The 19033-nt window shown below is 40.4% G+C and overlaps 1 protein-coding gene across 9 annotated transcripts in view; it reads left to right on the plus strand.

Moving 5' to 3' along the window:
• Positions 1–19033, plus strand: part of LOC132202087 (irregular chiasm C-roughest protein-like) — a 211932-nt gene that overhangs the window by 147214 nt on the left and 45685 nt on the right. For 7 of the 9 annotated variants that reach the window (XM_059628801.1, XM_059628796.1, XM_059628797.1 and 4 more), the window contains one exon: positions 9274–9325. The gene's annotated coding sequence lies outside the window, so the exon portion shown is untranslated. Of the gene's footprint in view, positions 1–4781; positions 4861–9273; positions 9326–19033 lie in introns of those variants that run through there. The other 2 variants (XM_059628799.1, XM_059628803.1) reach the window with 2 other exon arrangements.

The following is a 19033-nucleotide window of genomic DNA, read 5'->3' on the forward strand; positions in this document are numbered from 1 at the left end:
CGAAAGGGTCTGCTGGCGAATCGCGTCTTAAATTACAGTCCAAGGTGTTGCAGACAGGGTCCTACTGCCACCGCTTTCTTAGTAGCGGCTATTAACACCAGGCAGCTACCAAAAGTTCGTTGGGAATATTTTTACATGCCATTAAGAAGAGCGGAGGTGGAACTCGCTTCGCGCACCGCGCGCGTTAATGTATTCCAGTGTGTTCCGAGTGCGCCTGATACAGAACGATATAAACTCTCCCCCGTTTTCTCTCACTTGGCCCACCAAGGGTTTCGCCCCGGCAGCGTTAATTTTCTCCGTTTATTTTGCGATGCACATAAACTTGAGGTAAAATTAAGTAGTTAGCGCAGTTAACTCGCTCGCTCTCTCCCTCTATCCGTGTAACAGCGCACTAAGCAATTTAAGCGGCGCCGCTTTCACCTTTTTTCGTTGTGCACCAGCACAACTCAATTTGCCAGCCCTGCCTGCTTTAATGAGTTTAATCTATAAAATAATGAAAATTGTTCCTGCACAGTGTATCGGTGCCGTGCTGGCTCGTGCTACACTCGGGCGGTCTCTTTCGCCTGCATGTGTTGTTATTGCCGCTTGTTGGAGTGAAATTAAATTTTTACGGTGCCAGCGAACGAGCATGGAGAGCCCTGAATAAATTATGACTTTGAATGCTTTAGTGCTTATGGAGGTACAAATGACATCACGCTCCGATGCTTTTATGCTGCATGCAAAAATCACTCTCTGCTTCAATTTTTCTCAATGCTCTGCGCAATCGATAATTCTCTGTATTGCCGCGAGCGCTCCATCATCAGCCTCGTGCTTGTTGATTGTGTCGTTTTAATGAGGATAGTTTGTTTGTGCGATTAATGTACGGAAAAATGAGTACATATCTCTGTTTTGCTCGTTATTCCGGCATAATGCTTTATCTCTAAATAGCAAACGGATGATGCGATCAACTCCAGCGAATTGCTATATTATGAAGCTAATAATACAGGTTTTTTATTATTTATTAATAAAGATGAAATTTTTTGGGGGAAATATGTCTCGTATACATAATTAAATGGGCGTCTGCGGCAGACGGAATTGTTGAAAAGGCAGAGACGACACGTTCGTTCCCTTCTTGCTCGCAGAGAACTTTCTCAAGAGTGGCGAGAGTGGAACACTCTCGGTGCACGGCAGCTCATTGAAATTTAAGAGCTCGGAACTTTTCCAACAATTAAATAAAAATATGCATTCAAGAAACGCGTGGCGGGAAATAATTAATTTTTTTTTTAATTTACACCGGTTCACATAAAAGCAACAATTGTACGCCAAAGTGATGAAATTATACACGCCTTTTTATCAGTGGAACTAAACCTTTTGCCTAACAATATAGTGACTGCCTGAGAGCAAAACTGGTGTGAACTACGCAGTTTAGCTTCACTCGGAAATCAAAATATGGAAAACTGTAAAGGAAAGTTAGGCAGAAATTTCTGGTATTTTTTTTTCAACAAATTTTATATTTTCTTATTATTGCTGATTATTTGTCCACATTGCTATGTTAAATTGTTGACAACAGTTTAAAAAAAAGTAATTATTTATTTATATTTCATATTTTTTGTAGCTGTTGATTGCTAGATTTACTGAAGTATTTGAGATCGTAAATTGTGAATTATTGTTATCATTACTTATTATTGTTTATTTGTCCACATTGTTATGATAAATTGTTCACATTATTCAATTGTTGAAAACAATTTATTTAAAAAAAAGGAGGTATTATTGGAAAAACCGGCATCACTACCAGCAAGAATTTTTCTATAACTTCCGAGATCAAAAAGACCCCATCCGCCGCAGTAAACCTCGGTTGAATGGTTTTTTTTTTCTTATCACTAAAGTTTTTGTCCTTACCACTTATCTCAAATTGTAGCTGCCACAGGTAGGCCTTGCAGAGGGTGGGAAACTGGGCTGATTTTCAGCGCATCCAGAAGGTTATTGCAGGGCCCGACGATCCTGTAGGAAAAAGTAATCCTTTGCAATCTCGCTACAGACTGTGGCAGGCTAGTTTTTTGGGCCCAGAGGGTCATCTGATCGAAGGGGCCGGCGCTCCGTGGCGTCAAAGTCGGTGGCGCCTCTAGTAAAATATTATTATTAATAGCTTGAAGTTTTAAATCCTAAAAATTGTTACGTTTCCTCAGTACAAAATAAATTTTGTTTGCACAAAGAATCAAATAAAATACCAAGACCATCAAGTGAAAGATGCGCCATCTATGTAGAGCAAGGGTTGGCAAGGCTATTTTCCTGTGGGCAAAGCACCTCTCGAACGGCGGTACACATAGTGGCCTTTGCTTCTATCCACCGGTCTCGACGACGATGAGCGCCAGTCGTCGTCTCTTTCTCTACCGCTCTTTTCAGCGAGCACCATGGAGCGTGCATAATTGACGACGGCTAAATATAAAGTGCCTGGCAAAGTGAGCTGCAGGATTGAGTTATCAAGGAATTCATTGTAAATGTAAAGGGCTGGCCGGCAGAATGTCAAAATTGCCCGGTGCCTGCACAATGAAACCGGCGATAAATCACGCGGGAAAGAGAGGAGAAGGCATAGGGCGGCTGGAAAAGTCAACTGGTCTTTATGGGCGCGCGTATATAAGAAAAAAAATATAATAATAATGCATTGCAATAGAGAGCAAGGCCGAGGAATGGAAGCAGCGGCTCACTCAGCGTCGTTCGGCTTGGCGTTGGCTGCGTTGCTGGAAAATGTTTTAAAAAGTCGAGTTTATTGGAACATATAACTGCAATAAAGAAAAGGCCGCGCGTGAAAAAAAATATAGACGGGGAAATAGAACACGCTCTTTTCGCAGCGGATTTTATTTCTCATACACAACTGTATGGGATATAAGGAGGCGGAAAAACTCTTGTGACTTTTTTGGTGTTTCTATTAAAATGCGTTTTTTTCTATTATTCTGCTTTTAAAGATGCGGCCAACATGAAAGCAGAAAAGTAGAGCAGCGTTTAGTTATGGACATAGTCATTTCGCGGTTGGTTGAGGGATGATCTAATCAAGCCTCTAGGATGGTAACTTTGCGCGCACATGCAGAGTGAGTGAGTAAATACTCTTAACTCGGGTCAGCCTGTGTGTACACCTACCCATCTGCATCCGCTAAAGCCGCCTTTAGCCATTAATTATCAAAAGCACACACGCTTTCACCACCCTTGATCACGTTGCGAGTAATGTTGCTGGTGCGTTCCAGCAGGTTTCTACAAACATTCAAAGAAGAGGTCTTCTAAGGTTTCCTTAAAATTTAAAATTTATTTTTTTTCAACAGGCAAATAGTTAAATTTCCTAACTAAAAATATAAATCTCTGAATAGAAATTCTGTACTAACAATTTTTCCAATTTAAAATGTTTGAACTTTAAAATTACCTCAATATCAGCTCAATATAAATAGAAATAGGAAAAAAATCAATGAAACATCCCTGCAGATTTACATGAATAGAATCTTTCTCATTCTAATATTTAAATAACAATAAAAATTGATATTGACAAGTACAAAGCCTAACAAATTCCGTTGAAGCCATTCAATATCTCACGGTGAAAATAAATATATGAAATATGTTTTTCTCGGATACGCGAGCGTGACATGCATGTTGCAGAAACAGGAAAATCACGCCGCCGTGAATAGGAGAACACGCCAAAATTCCATTTTGTTCGCATTTGACAAAGTGGCGCCCGGCGCGCGAGACACGTTCTTGGGCCAAACGAAAACACGACAAGGGGCGGAGACGTGTGTGCGACCGAGGACAAATCGATAAATAATCAATGCGGCACCAGATGAAATAATCCTCAAGCCGGTCGGTTGGGGTGCTCACTTCGCCATAAATTTCGCCGCCGCGTGTTTTACAGACCATCCGTCAGCGCGATTACCAGACGACATCATGATTTAGACTCGCGGCATTCCTGCGTGATGGGCTGCACCAGGCTCACTTGAAATATCTCCGTCTGGGTTATTTTCAAACTCTTTCTCACTCTGCGACATGGTGCTGGCAACGCTCGATGTGTGCTAGCGAACGGGACGACGGCGGGTTATTAGCCTTGAAAATCCACCTCAGCTGACGGAATTTCCTGCCTCAAGATTTAGTCGCACGACGAGGGTTGCCCCGTTTCCTCACTAAATTCGAATGACTCAGAATCGACTCATTCAAACTTTGTGTCTAGACAGACAAAATTCAGCGTGTGTCCAGGGCAGTCCGGGATTGAAAATTGAAAATTGTTTAATTTTAAGCAAATTTTTTAATAATCGAAATGAGAAAATAATAATTATTTAATTTTAATAATAAAAAATTTGCCCCAAATTGACCGATTAATTTTTTTTTAATTATATTAAAAAATCAACTTAACTATAAAGAACTAAAAACTTAAAAATTAGTTTTTAATCAACCTTCACATTTTTTACTTCCTTTAATTGTCCCCTTAATTTATTGTAATTATCTTATAATTTATAAATATTTTAAATTTTGCAAAATATAAATAGTCTTATGTGACTGGTATCATTATTTAAACATTGAAATCCTTAAATATTTATTTTTTCAAAATACATCATGAAATATTTAAGTGAAATCTTTATTTCCGGTAAAATGATGAATGAAATTGCCAAATGCGGCCACACGTGGTCAGAAAAAGCAAATCGTCTCATCCGTGGACAAAAATAGCACAGTTCAATGCCGCGATCATGTGTTCGCGAAACCCACGGGCACCTCTACCGCCACCGTGGGGCGCTGTCGGTCCCAATTAAAGTCCCCTCGACTCCCCTAACGCACTCGCGAGTGATCTCTTGAAGAGCCAGTATTAGACCCGCCTCGGAGCCGTGCGGACCGCAGCGTTAAAACCATAGGGTGAGTTGCTCATCCCCTCGGAATATTTCGGGCGCGTGAAACATTTCCTGCTGATGCTGCCGGGGACAATTTTTTCCTCTATTAGCCCTGCGTGCGTCCTCATTTAGCCCGGTGTGCTCTATTTCGGTTTCAATAAACGCGATCGCCAATCGGGGCCTCGCATTCCTCAAGATCCGATGATCGGCGATAAATAAAAGGGGCCTCTTTGTTTACCGCTCTTGGTATTTGCCGAAAGCTATTTTCGATCTTTTGCGCACTTTTTCGCAACTCTCTTCCAGCCCAAGTTTTTATTTTATTTTTTGCCGGTGTGGGTTGTCTGACTGCACGTCTGCGAAACACTTTCAGCTGGCTGCGCCAAATTAAATTGGATAATCCCACACTAACACACAAACCGTGTCGCGCGTTTGCGTATGTGCACACGTGACGTTTGCTTGAGAGATTCGCGGCGGGCCGAGCCACTCAACGTGATTGCTTTCCTTTCGCTGAAATATGGCCGAATGTATGTTTGCAAAATGAAGAAGCGCTCGTCGTCTCGCCTTCTTTTTTCCTTGCACCGGCTGACTGAGCCAAACATAGAAGAGTAATTGTCTAGCAGACGGAGAGTCTCGTATGTGTGTTTTTGCCGACGGGGCCTCAACCCACGTCCCCTTTTCATGCGCGAAAATAGCTCATTTTAACGACACACACACACCAAGTAAAATTACACTTCTCGTGGCAAAGTTTAATTAAGGTGGATTGACAGAGCCTTTGGCATGACCTCAAAAGGAACATCTGGCTGGTTCGGATTAAAGCCATCCCTTCCTTAGAAGTTTCAAATTAAGATTGGTTCACAAACGTGATGAATCTTGCAAAATTAAAATTTTGCGTTTAATATTTTTTTACTTAATTAAAACAAAAATTATATTATTAAATATTGCAAAAATCCATCTTAATTAGAAGTCCTATATTATTTATTAAAAAAATTCAAGTTAATAAACAAAAATATTTTCTTATTTTATATAATTTTTATGATAAAAATTTTATAAATGATCTAATAATTAAATTCATATAATTTTTATTTTTGTCGTTTTTTCTATCAAGGAAGATATTACAAAAATGATTAATTGCGTAACATATAATTATGTTAAAATATAAATAATAAATATTTAAAGAAATAAATGTAGAATAAATAATTATAAATTTAATAATTCATGTTCACTATAATCCTCGTCCATGCTAATTTATCATGTTGTGTATTAGTTCTCTTGTATAATTACCACACCTGCAAGTTAAAGTTGCTCACATTCTTTAAATTTCCTTTCTTAAAAATTATTGTAGAATATAATAAAACTTATAAAAAAAGCCTTTTTTATTTTTATATTGAATTTAAGGATGATAAATTTACAAATTTTTTTCAATCTGTATGGCAAATGAAAAAGTAAAATCGATATAATTATATTCTTAGTTTCCATATTTGATCGGATTTTTGATCGGGTCATTCAAACGTTTTATAGGCTTTCCAGCTTTTTGCTAATTAAATCCGCCGCATTTCGTTTTCCTGTTGCTCGCTCTTGCCAAAAGTAACAACATTGTTGCTCGTTCCCATGCACGCCAAGGAAGGGAAATAACAGTTTAGCAAACACATTTTTGCACATTAAACACGAGTGCTCTCGCGCATATTCAAAATCCGGCGGCGCGCAATCAAATAATTCGCCGCCCTCTCTCACTTGGCTCCAAACGTTCTCCCTTTCGCCAAACTATAATTAGGCCACGCGCTGTTTATTTATCAAGCTGCTTGCGCTCTCTCTGCAACTTGCTCTCGCTCGTTCGCGTTAATATCGAGAGGCACAAATATTTACTTTCGCTAGCGCACCCGTGATATGCCAGCCCGTTGAGACACAAAAAAACAATGCAAACAAACTTAATTAAAATTCTTGTCTTGGAGCAGAATGACGACGAGAGCAAAAGCACCACTTTACACTAATTTTGCCAAATCTGGTTTCGTCTCGCGCTCGAATTCGGCGCAAATCCGGCGTGCGATTCGGTAATGGCTGTGTTTAAATCGGCGTGCCGGAATTCGCACGAGAATTAATTTTCTGCACACTCGCCCAACTGGCAAGGAAGGAAGTCAATTAGTCACCACGCAACGCTGAGTCTTGAACTGAAAACGACGACCCTCATGTCAACACCTGAAGTTCGACGGAATTCCAATTCAAGAATTTCACCAGAGAGAGCGAGGGAGACGCGCGGAACTCGCAAATTGGCCCTAATGGAGGCAAATCTGCGTCTGTTTTCAAGGCAGCAGCTTATTTGTGTGTAAGAGCAGCACACTCTAATTCTTGCGAGGTTGGATCTCTGCTTATTAACGGTACGAGAAAAAGCTTTTCCGTTGCTAGATTTAAATGTTTTAAAAGCTTCCATAAAAGCCTTTATACCATGCTTTACTTCAAAATTCTAACTTTGGAGTTAAAATCTTTTTTAAAAGAAATAATGGTAGTAAAAAACTAATAATATCGGAATTTCTTTTCAAATTTAAAAAGTTTGAGACAAATTTTCTAACAGAGCAATCAACTTAAGAGACACAATTCCAACTTCTTTTTATCCTATTTAAAAGAGAAGCAAAATTTTCCTTTTTACAAACCTACCGTTTTAAAAGGAATTTTACAGAGCTTTTGATTCATTGTCAGACACGACGCGAATTAGGCAGGATTTATTGTCCTTTAAACAGAAACCAATCAGGCACGTAGGTTTTGGTCACAAAAGCGTGTGAGTGCGGAGCAAAAAGTAATCGCCTCACTTAGCATGCATTACAGTAATGAGGCCTTAGGCGCGTTTAAAGAGCGACTGGCTTTGTTTGCATTCAAGCTGAACGGCTCCAGTTTTCAGCAGCGGCGCCGACAAAAGTTGAAAATGTTTGACACTGACGAACGTGTGTTATATGTGTATGTGTGCGAGAGCGAGCAAAGGAGCTGCTTGCAAAATGTTCGCCATAGGGGCCATCAGCAGCTTTTGCTCCGGAACGGCTGCTGCCTGCTGGTCGCTCTGGTCCGCCGACTGACTCCATTGACGTATTAAAAAAACTCTTCACTTTGTTCGATTAAAAAGCAGCTCGCTTGGCACAGGCAGTATTAAAGCCGGATAATAGAAAAAAGCTCTGAGCCAGTGGCCGCCGCCGCCGCCTTTTTGCTCTATTTCTCTCACAGTCGAATCACTCGGTGGCTGCTGCAATTTAATGATGATGCACCCAAAGTGCATTGCCTGTCTCCGAGATGGCCGGTCCAAGTGTGTCAAAGGGTTGTCGCCATGGGTCAGGAGATTAAAAGTCGGCCTGGACTTTGGAAATGAGACAAACGACGCTTTTGATGTGTCTTTGGCTCTCTCAGGAATTTATTTGTAATGTACGATGCAACCTGCTCAAGTGATATGCATACATGCACTCTCATGCTTTACTAACTGCGAGTTCTTTTCATAAATGTCATGTGAAGAATTCAAAATTGCGCAGGCACTTGTTTGCTCAAAACTTGGAGGGATGAACAAGAAGTTTATATTAGTTCAATTTACCTCATTACACACTTTTAATCTAGTACAGTAAAGGTCTTTTACTTATTTTTTTTTAAAACGCCATAGGTTTAAACAAATTTAATAGGTAGTAATGAATAAAATCTAAATCTTTATTTTTATTTATTTATATTATTCATAACATTTTATATGGTATTATATTTATTTAATTATTATTTTATTTTTGCTTGATATTTTACATTGAATTTAATAGCATTTGATAACATCCTAAAAAATAAAATGTACAAATTTATGATGAATTCAAATTGTCAAAAATTAAAGGATCTCGTAAGACTCTTGTATGAAATTTACTTTGTTTGCAATACAAGTTATTAAATTCTGCTATTATGAATGAAAATCATGTGGAAGATGAAACAATTTGAAACATTAATTTGATCTTTTAAGTATAATTATATATTTAGAACCAACTGTTTCAAAAATTGAGTTACTCATATTTATTACACTTAATTAAATTATTTCTATTCATTTATCTGCATGTATCAAATTAACCTTGTTTTTTTTAAATCCCTCTGACATTGTAACTGTTAAAAAATATTATTTTCAGCCAATTGAACTAGGTTTCTAATTTTAAATACAAATCCTAGCCCCACTTTCCTCAACATGAAGATAGGGCAGTGAACAAAAAGGAAAAGTTTTGATGCGTTTTCTGCAAATTTCCTTTTGCCACAGTTGTGGAAAATGTGGGACAGAGAAAGGAGAACGAATCTCCTCCTTCTCCCATTTTGTCTGCTTTTAAAGCAAACCAACTTTAAACAAGTTGGTTCTAATCCGGCGAAAAAGTAGCTGCGTGTGCACAGAGAGAGAGAAACTGCCGAGAGTGTGATTAAATCTCAAAATTGCGTTATTTTGTTTCAGTCGGCGGAGATGCCAGCTGCCTCCTGTGGCCTCCTCCATCTCGCACAATAAGGTAAGTTAACGCACGGTTTCTTTTGCCCAACGTTTTGTGCCCAAAAAAAAAATGTTTTCCCCCTTTAATCCCGGGATCAAAGCCAAAATCGGGCGGCCGCCGAGAGTGCTGCTCGGATCATTGCCTCAATCTCGAGGGGCGCAAACAGCAAAAAGCCCGCCTGACGTCGGCCGAGATCGATCCGTTTTAAAAACAATCCACGATGCTCTTCTTTGGACGGGGTTAGGTATGCAGCACGTCTGGTTTAGCGGTGAAGCGGGCCTGCCCGCCTCGCAGGCGGCAAATAGATTTCAGCGTGTGTTTTCATATCGATCCCCTCGTGTGTTGAGAGTGAGCCAGTGCCGAGTAGTATTGTTATCGCGGCTGCTGCTGCTGCTGGTTCAATTCTCCGCTGCGAGCACAATGATACGCGGCGCACACAATGGCTGCGAAAGGGGCAGTGATTGATGCGACCACCGCATGGCTTACTGCTGCGGCTGGCCGCTCGGCCGCCGCCCGCCGGACGGACGCTTTTGTTGTTTCATTTTCAAAATATTATCATCCCAACACTTCAACTTTATGTAATCACTCTCGGCACCTTTCATTGTGCGCGCCGGCCTTGCATGTACCAGCTCTGCTCACGTGTGTTTTCGCCAGTGTGGGTATGTTTGCCCGCCGTACACACTCACGCGTTCTCAGAGAGAACAGCTCAATAAAACGCGCGCGCTGCCGTTGTTTGCGTATCGAAATAAATACGGCCAGAAATAATAAACAAAGCGAGAGAGCTGCCGTGTGAATTATTTAGCCTCGCCGCGCGCGCGCCCTCATATCGACTGAATTTTAGATGCACCCACTTACTTTGCCGGAAAAAGAATATTGTTTTCGCCACGGCGAAAGGGTTTCCTTCCTTCTTTATTTCCTCCACGTTGAATTGAAAGGATGGATTTCTTTCGGAATGATGCGGCACAAAACGCACTAGCTCGGCTGTCGTTCTTATATATATTGACTCGCTCGCAAACACACACACTACGGCAATTCGCCCTAATGCAATCGATTCGGCACCCCAATTTGCGACCGAGCAGCGACCCGACACAAACGACGGTTCGAATCTCTTTGTTTCGATAATTATTTACTTGTGAGCCGGCACTAGTTCTCGCCTCTTTGTTGCAGTTCGTGCTTCGTAACGAGCGGCAATTCTCGCACAGATTTTCGATTAACCAATCAAGTTTGAGCCCAAGTTTAAATCAGTTCTTTAATTCCATAGCGTTGTGGAGGAAAAAATCTACAAAATAAACCACGAAAATAGGAAACTTCAAAACTTTTTAACAATTTTACTTTTGTGATTTATATTAAAATTGTAGAAATCGTAAAATAAAAATAAATAAGTAAAAATTCATCAAGGCAAAAAGGTTTTGTCAGCATTTTAAATATTTTTATTATAAAATTTTTTTGCACTTGATTTTAATGGATTCACATAATTATTGTCTTTGTAAATAAATAAAATATAGTAGTTAAATTTTTACAACAATGATTAGCATTAAATTTGCAGCTTTTAAAAACTTGAATATTCTAGAAGTTTCCGCCCAGAACTCTTAGGAGATAATAAAACGAGTTTTTAACAACATCTTTAATTTTTCCCAGCTCCTCATAAACTAATCCCGCAGTACTTACTTTAGTTAATTGTATGATGTACTATGAATGCTGATTATATTAAAAGCCTAAGATTGCACGCAACGTAGGTATAATGTTTAATTATTCCATTCTAGTTGATATGACGTAGAGGCCGCAGGCAAGAAACTTCTTACTTTAAAAGTAAACAGGCGAACACAAGTTGAAAATTATACACGCGGAAACAACAATTCAACTCCCCGGCTTGAGCAAGTATTTTCTTTATTCGTGAAATCACCAGAGGCCACTGCGAGCGAAAAATAATCAAACACAACCTGACGAGCGGTTAAAAGTTTAAAATCTAATCAATGCAGCGCCTCGGAGGAATTTTTGCACGTGGAAATTAATGACGGGCGCGCGCCGCTCGGCTGCAACTTTATAATCGAATAAGTTAATAATTAAGCGGAAAATGCAGAAGGTGCCAACTTTTGCCGTATTAACTCATGCGGCGGATGCTCCTTATTCATGGTGCTGCTTGTGTATTCTTCGCACGGGTCCATATTTATTTACGGCCACTTAGCGACACCATCATGCCTGCCAGTAAAATACCACCGGCTCTCGCACGCTGCTGGTGTGAGAGTTACACGTAATCTCCTTATCCCTTTTATATATTACGGCGAATCTGTGCGTGCACTCTCTCCATACATTCTGTCGCCCCGGCACATTATATTCGCCTGAGATGCACCTTTGCTCATCTTTATTAGCGTATACTCGGCGCGTTTTAATACGGAGTTATCGCTCGGAAACTTCGCCTGCGCGCTCACAAAGACGCCTCTGCTCTCCGCCACCGAGCGGCAACTTTTCCATACAGGCTGATGTTGGTTTTTATTATAATATGCTCTAGAGTATTTTATAGCGGAGGAGGCATGAAATTATGCACTTATTGTGCTTATTATGTATGAAAAGTTGAGTAATTGAATCTGCGCCCTCCTTGTATTGATTTTTTTTTTGTCGGACTCGTTTCTTCTTCAAGTTTGGTGAAGGAAAAAAGTCTTTTTCTTTCAAACAATGGAGAATAAATTGCGGAGCACAAAAAAAGAAAAGTTGGGTCGAGGAGGAGAATAAATTTAATTGACATGTGCTGTGTGCGAAAAGGCGGAAAAATGAATCATTTTCGCGATACGAGAGAACAAAGAGGCGGCGAGCATCCGCAGCCGTCACGCAGAAGAAGTGAGTGTGCGAGGGGGAAAGAAAAATTCTATTAAAATTATAATTTGAAATTTAGTTCACGGAAGAAGGAATTCGGGCGAGAAAGTAGAGGAGGAGAGAAGCGGGCACATTTCGCCGTTCTCGCAATAAAGAGCAGCAGTTCGCTCTTCATACAATAACAATAAAAAGCGCCGGGCGCAAGAAAGAGAGAGAGAAAGAGCAGCGTCACAGGGACGTTTTATTAAAATCCGCGCTGCAATTCGGCTGGCCCATTAAAGTTGTACTCGGGCAAAACAGCCCGGCTCAATTTGCACCACACAAGCGAATTTCGCCCGGCTTTACATGCATTAGAACAAGCATAGACGATGATGGAGTTTCTTGCTTTTATCAACCGGGTATTGTCTCGGATGAAAGATTCACCACTTGTGGATCCGATCGACACGGCACCGCCCCTTCCACGTTCCCCAAACCTCCGTCTGACCCCTGATTTTGGCTTTTTCCGTCCGAAGCTATGCGACTGTCCCGTCCACCCCCGCGAGGGAGGCGAACAAAGGAATGCCGCTCATTATCCTAATCCCGCGTCGGCCACTCTGTTTAATTCAAAACCGTGCTTTGACAATGCGTGCGGCTCTTTTTTCAAAGTGGCTGCTTGTCTCTTTTTTTTATTTCATCCGTCCGCTCTCTCGTTTTTTAACCATTATTTTTATTATCATTTCACAAAAGCACCGCGTAATGTTATTTGTTATGCCGAGTGGGCTCTGCTTTGATGTGCTGTTTACATGAATTGCGGCGACTCTCGTGATACCCATGCTGCTCGAATCTGTTAATTAATTTTAGCTTTAGCAGTTTGTTTGTCACTTGAAAGGTTTGTTCAAGAGCTTTGGCTAGACGATCAAAAACTCTCCCATTGATTTTAACTTAATGTAAATTGGTGAGGAGAGCGTGTGTCACCACGCGGTTTTCAGCTGTGAGCAAACAACTTCAGTTCAAAGTGGGACGAACACGAATGAGGTAAATTGGACGATTACTATTTTTCTTTGAAATGGTAAGTAAATATTTCGGAGCCATGTCATGTTTAAATCGTACCCTTCAATAATTTTGTAATGCGCACACACTAATTAAATATATTCCTTGAATCGCTTTGCCAAACAATGAAGTTTTATGGAAATTAATGTGTGTACCAAAGTCCAAATTAATGTATAATAATATCTGTATTAGGTGATCAGCTAAAAATAGTTCAATATTTTAAAACTTCATATAAAAAAGAATATGCAAAGATGAATAAATATCGAGATCATTTTCTCCATCAACTATTAATATTATTTCTCTGCATTTTTAATATTGATTATTTTATGCAAATATTTTAAGCCCACTTAAATCAATGTTTAAGGTTTCTATAGAGAGGTTTATATAGATAGTAAATAACAAGCTAAATGTTTCAAAAATTGAAAAACAAAATTCTTTTTGAAGTCTAAAGATTCTATTATATTTATCCTTTAAAACTCCACCCAACAAATACCAAACTCTCAAAAGTGCAGCAAATTGAATTTGCTGTGTATAGCTGTGGCACAAAGTGAACCCCTCGGGAGCGAAGGGCACTTTTCCGCTGCAGCTCGCAGCTGCAGTCAGTAAAGTGGCAGTGATTAAAGAGACATTTTTCGCCCGCAAACGACACTGCAGCGTTGATCTTGGGCTCTGACGCAAAATAATTCAATTTCTGTCCTGCGACGAGAGACGAATGAATTTTTAAATTTCCCAAGGCTCGAGCCCTCCGCGTGTTTGCCGTTGGAGTTTATACTCCCGTTGTTTGGTTTACTGCCCTCTGCGCTCAGCCACACCGCCGAGATATATGACTCTGCGGTCGACGCCGGCATTTCATTACGAAATATACAAACACACACACGATATTAACATGAGAAGAAGAGCGGCAATAATATTGCGGTCGACGTATATCATGCCGGCCGGGGTCATGATAATTAAAAAGATTCGCGCAGCAAAACAAGTCAGTGGGCCGCCATTAAATCCAACAACTGCAGCTCTCTCAAGTTAACTTTTCATGCTTTCGCAAAAGGTGAGAGGAGGAGGAGGAAGACTCTGCATTCCGCTCTTTAACTTTGAGCGCGCGCTCATTGTGGCTGCGAAGGTATATACACGGCTCAACTGCTCTCGGGTGATAATAATAATAAATCGCACGCGCACACACACACCGCACGCCAAAGTTGGCGCTCTGGGTAAACAAAGGTGGCTGTAATACAATTAGAAAACCTTCGCGGCGCCGCTGCTCATTGTTCGGTGGCGCGCGAGAAGTGTAGTAAGTGGCAACTCACGTGCCTCTACGCTGGAACAAAGGCTGACGATAAATTCTAATTCGAGAAACGGCCGCCGCTAAATCAATATGTGCTGACAGATTTGCTCAAAAGGTCGCCGCGTGCGATGTTCACTTCTTGGTTTCCGATAAAAGTCAACACAAATAGCGTTTTAAATGTTCCCTGCAGCCGAATTTAAATAGTTTTAGTGAGCTTCCTTATATTTATTTACTTATTTGCATTTAAAACTTTTAATTTCATTTTTATCATGTTGAAAGATTTTAAAACACCGATCAAACTCCAAGAGGAAATTCTTCTGACCCTTTTGTTATATGAATTACTTATATATTTTTGAAAAATAATTTTAAATCTCATTTATTATAATTTGTTATTATTGTAAACCCTTCGTAACAATTAATTATTAAATTATAATTAAAAAAAATATAGCAAAAATTAAGTATATTATATCAATTGATTTAATAAATATTAATTGTAAGTTCAAAACTATTATTTTTAATTAGAATAATTTAATCTTTATTATTTTGATAAACAAAAAGTTTAAAATTTTATAATTTTGCGTCATAAAGTTTATTATTCAACAGAAAGTGGAATAAGTTTGACACAGTTTAACTCCGCGTGGATGATGTTTGGAAATGACATTCGTGCGAGCTTGGCGCGCTTGCCCGCCTCAATTATTAGCGGCAGCGAGAGAACGCCTGCCGGGGTCACGCGATTAGACGAGCCCCGCACGTCGCTCTCGGTCGGTATCTAAGAAAAGCACACGCCTAAGTTCCCACAACCGGCCGAGCTGTCTTCGCCCAGCATTTGCATATTCCATTAATTATCAGGCCATAATGTAAGAAAAATAGAGCGAGTGCCGGCGGTCGCGAGCAGCAGCAGTTTTTAGCTGATAAAAAAGACCTGCGGGGCGCGCCCGTTGCCCGACTTTTAATTCCATTTTATTATATTGTGGCGGCCGGTTGCGGCCATCTCGCCATTTTCTGCGCGCATCCGCCACTTTATTGCCCGCGTTTTATTATTGTTGGGTGCATCGTTAAGTAAGAAACAAACACACAGGTCTCGCTCGCTTCTCCTCCTTTTTTGTCAAATTTAATTAAGCGCCCTCGGCCGGCCGGCCGCTCTGCTTTTTTTTACCGCCAATCGATGTGTGTGTGTGTGTGTGTGTGTGTGTGTGCTGCGGGGTGCATACTTGCGGCCCACGGAGAACCCTCGATTGTGCGGCCGCCGAATCCCGCCTCGCTCAATTAGCCAGCGCACTAACCTCAGCTATGTCCCGCACCGGCGAATTAATCCGGCCCGCCCGCCGGAGCGCGCAAGACAATGCAAAATAACAATAGCTCCGGCCTATGTAGTAACCTTAATGGATCGCTTTGTAAATAAACGCGCACCGGCCGTGTGCGTTTTGGGTCCTCGAGACGTGATAATTAGCGCACAAACCACACACAGGTGCTAACTTCACGCCTCTTGAAACAATTATTTCAGACATTCTTGTTACAATAATAAAAAAAAATTAAAGGGCGTCGAAATTCTGCATTTACAAATAATAATGTTTGGTCTGAGCTCTTTCTCATTAAAAATTTTCCTATTATAATTCATACCCTTCATTCATTTTGCAAATAAGCCATCAAAAGTTTCAATAGGAACTATTCAAGCCCGTTAAGGCAATTAGAATTTGCTCTCCATTTTGATAACGATTTTCCACCTCTCTGCAAAACACAAGTACTTCTAAATACTACATCCCTTGTCCTAGTTATGCTCAACTTCAAATCAAAATAGATTCCAGGCTCGAACTCTATTCTCTCAAGCTTAATTAATAATTAGCACCTGAGAGTGGATGGCGGAGGCAGCCGCGTTCCCTTGATCCACTGACCTATTAAGAGGTCAGATTGCGCAGCTGAAAAATTGACTCGCGCCAGCGTCAGATGAGATGAGATGAAATGGAGTTCTTTCTTTCTTTCTTACCCTCTCGTCTTTGTTTCACGTGCAATCAGTCAGCATCTCTCTTTCGCTCTTTCACAGTTGTGATTCCTCGGCATTTTTATTTATCTGCGCGCTGCCTGCGCTTTCACAAATAAAAAATGATTTTCCACTTCTTCTCCTTCTTCCTCTTTCGCTCCCTTTCATACCGGAGGTGCTATTTCTTCTTTTCGCCTTCTTTTCCTCCTCTGTTTACACCGCCCCCGCGCGCTATATCCAGAGCAAAAGGGTACATAAATCAGTAATGAGTGACGCCGCCGCTCTGCTACTTCTCTTATATTGATTCCTGCTGCCTCCATATACACGCTCGTAAATATTCCCTTTTCCTGCGCTCAACCTGTGATCGGCCAAGGGAAACACGAAAAATCACCTACTGATTTAGGGCAGTGACACATTTATTTAAAGTATTAATTAAAATTAAATTGGAACTGATAAAGATAAGAAATTGAAATTGGTTTCTAAGCCGTTTGAAAATGAATATAATGTTTATTTATTCTCCAATTCAATACATTGAAATACACATCTTACATCAAGTCAATACACAAAACTTGATTTTAAAAAAAAAATGAAAAATCATGAGAAGAATGTTGAATATACATTGGATAAATATTTAACAAGTTCCAAAGCATAATGAATAAGTTATTACCTAAATTAGAATTTACTGCTTTGCTTTTCGCAGAACGAGGCTAAATTTTTAATGTTTTTTTCTTTTCCAAGAAAGCATTCTAATGCTGGATTACAAAGAAGCGCCGTCCAATTTCTCACTTGCCCTCCTCGCTTCACCCCTTTTCACAAGGCATAGAAAAATACATCACGTGTATCAGCGTGAGAGTTTGGCCGGGTGTCACGATCACGACACGTGGCGTGCTGAGGCGCTGGAAAAAGAAGTTCACTCACTCATGTGTGTATATATAAATTCGCTCGCGAGATTAATAGTTGCAGAAGTAGAGTGATGTGAGGAATGATACGCGCGTTTCTTCGTGTGTGTTGGCCGTGTGATAACTGGCGGAAAGGAGGCGGCGCTCCCGCGGGAGTCCGCGCGCCAGGTTTGATTTCTCCAGTGAGCTGGGCCGTAATAGCGCGTGCTGCGAAAACCTCCTCTTTCTCTCTCGCCGACACGTTTGCCTGCAGATATGAAATTTTAAATATTTGCCCTTGGACCTGCAGGGCACGCAAAGCCAATTTCGTCGACCTTTGTATCATGTCTCGAAACAAAATCTCGGTTTGTTTGCGGAAACGAGATTCTTTCTGGCGTGGGCGCACAGATTCTGTTGCAGCAGCCCATTATTTCAGTTCATGATGAGCGTCTATAAAGGAGAACCACTTTGATCTCTATAAATAATACCCGTCTTTCTTTTGTGAACAGCAGCGAGGCCATTTGGGCTCGTGGGGGAATCTGCGTAGAAATATGACGTGCGCTTGAAAACTGTGGAAAATAAAACACTCTAGAGTAGAAAACACACACGGAAGATTTTCCGCTCTGCTGCTCATTAAATCGTTCTCCGACTGTTATTTCTGGAAAGGGGTCAAGTGGTCAGATGATAAGAGGCTAATTACTACCTCATGTGGATAATCATGCATAATTTATTGCCTCCGCTCGAGCATCAAAGGCTTCGACCGAGATAAAAGAAAAATCCCGGCCGTCTCTACTTAAAACACAATTATGTTAATTGCCGGGCAGCCCGATTAATTCGTAATATTTTTATCTGCCGTGGCGCAGTAAAATAAGTCCCTCTCACATTCGCACAGAGTAGTAAAGTTTGAAGCTGAGCGAGCGCACTTGGCGCCCGCGGGCTGTTTCATCTTTCTTCTCTTCGGTGCTGCCCCATTTGCCGCGGAAAAGCATATTGGCGCTAATCTCCTTGCGATCTTGCGAAGATAAAGCGGCCGCCTCCTTATGTAACGATTACGACTTTCATCGTCCCCTTTTCCGTGCATGCGGCGGCATTTAAGACAAGCAGTCTGCTTCATAGAATATTAACGTCAGAGCGAGGCGCAATGTGACCAAAACCGTACTGCCTCTAATTGGGCAAATCTCGTCGCAGATGACCGGTTTTGGCGCAGAATATCGCATCGGCCTTTATTCAGATTTCTATCCAAATCCATTTTCAAGAAAGAGAGTAGTTGGAAGGAGAATAAAAAAGATAACAGCTGTTTGGAAATTTTAGAGGAACCATTATGCTATAACAAGGAATTACAAAAGCTACAAGTATAATGAAAGAAAAATAGAACACAATGCTTCAAATGTTATTTCAAATCAACATTTTAATGGACCATTATTTAATTGTTTAAAAATTATTTTCACAATTTTTAAGTTTTTTTTTAATGATAATTATTGTTTGTATTGATAAAGTTAATTGAAAAATTAAATTATGATAAGGGCAGTGTATTTGATAACATCATATCTATTAATAATAAAAGATTTATTTCTATTCCAATTAAATATTGATTATATTAATAAACTGATACAATTTCAATAAAAATACCATTTATACTAATTCTATAGAACTTTTCCCGACTCGTATTCCATTTCCGTCGTTTGCCGCCGCTCCGAATTGAAATTCTGCAGCGGCGAACGAATAAATCAAACAGTGCAAAGTGCACTCAA

The sequence above is a fragment of the Neocloeon triangulifer genome, unplaced genomic scaffold (assembly GCF_031216515.1).
Source record: "Neocloeon triangulifer isolate White Clay Creek 2 clone unplaced genomic scaffold, ASM3121651v1 ptg000014l, whole genome shotgun sequence".
Taxonomy (NCBI): Eukaryota; Metazoa; Arthropoda; class Insecta; order Ephemeroptera; family Baetidae; genus Neocloeon; species Neocloeon triangulifer.